Raw genomic sequence first — 1,145 nt, forward strand, 5'->3', positions numbered from 1 at the left:
TAAAATATCTTTATCATTCATAGACATATTTTTCGGTAATATTTTAGTCTTATTGCTATTTACCTTAAAACCAGAAACTTTCCCATATTGTGCAATAATTTCAACCAAATCAATTACCGAATCTATTGGCTGAGTTAATGTTAACACCAAATCATCAGCAAAGGCTCTTAACCTATAATCATTCTTATTAACCTTTATTGCCTTTATTATAGAAGACTCACAAATTTTAATTAATAAAATCTCCATTGTTAATACAAATAACAATGGGGATAACGGACATCCCTGTCTAGTTCCTTTTTCAATTTTAAATGCTTCTGTTAACCCCCCATTAACTATAATCTGTGCTGATTGCTGTTGATAAATAGCCTTAAGAGCGGACAAAATTTTTCCCCCAAAATTCATTTTCTCTATAACTCGGAACAAGAACCCCCAATCTAATTGATCAAATGCTTTTTCAGCATCCAAAAATATAAAGGTGGAATCAGCGTCTGGCTTCGTTCGGAGAACAAAGGCAGCCCGAGGAGCGAAGAAAGTCCCAGACTCCGGGGGAGTTCACACCTTAGTCCTCACAAAAGAAGAATTATGAGGGCTAGGGAACTCTACCCCTATCTAGAAAGCTCATCCCCCCTTTGCCCGGGGAGGGGGATTCCGAGCCGCGGAACAGCTGTTGCACGCTGTTCCTGCGGCTTTGACACGTCCTCGGGGCAGACGACTCAAAGAAAAGCCGCCATCGGCGCCGCGATCGCCACCGGAAGTCCCGAGAAAACTTAAATATTGATCCAAGCTGAAACTATACTAGAACCAAATGATTTTATAAATCAATATTTTTTCTAATCCAAAACATTTTTATAGAATAAAAAAGATTTAAAATGTTTTCATCAAAATGATGTTTCAAGTTTGGAAAAGTAAATATATAGTTTAAATGATGCTTCTCTTTTAATAACATATGTAGATTAGGATCATCATTATGTTTTGGCTAAAATGAAAATTTTGACAAAATATAATCTTTATAGTCCCAAAGATGCTCTTTTCAAACTATAATGCTTTGTCCAGAGGCAACATAGGGGATAGATGGGATCAAGGGAGTATTTGTGTATTAAAATCCATATTCTCTCTATCACTTTTTCAGAGGACTATTATGCAAA

The sequence above is a fragment of the Protobothrops mucrosquamatus genome, unplaced genomic scaffold, assembly GCF_001527695.2.
Source record: "Protobothrops mucrosquamatus isolate PMUCROS unplaced genomic scaffold, P.Mucros_1.0 scaffold6003, whole genome shotgun sequence".
NCBI lineage: Eukaryota > Metazoa > Chordata > Lepidosauria > Squamata > Viperidae > Protobothrops > Protobothrops mucrosquamatus.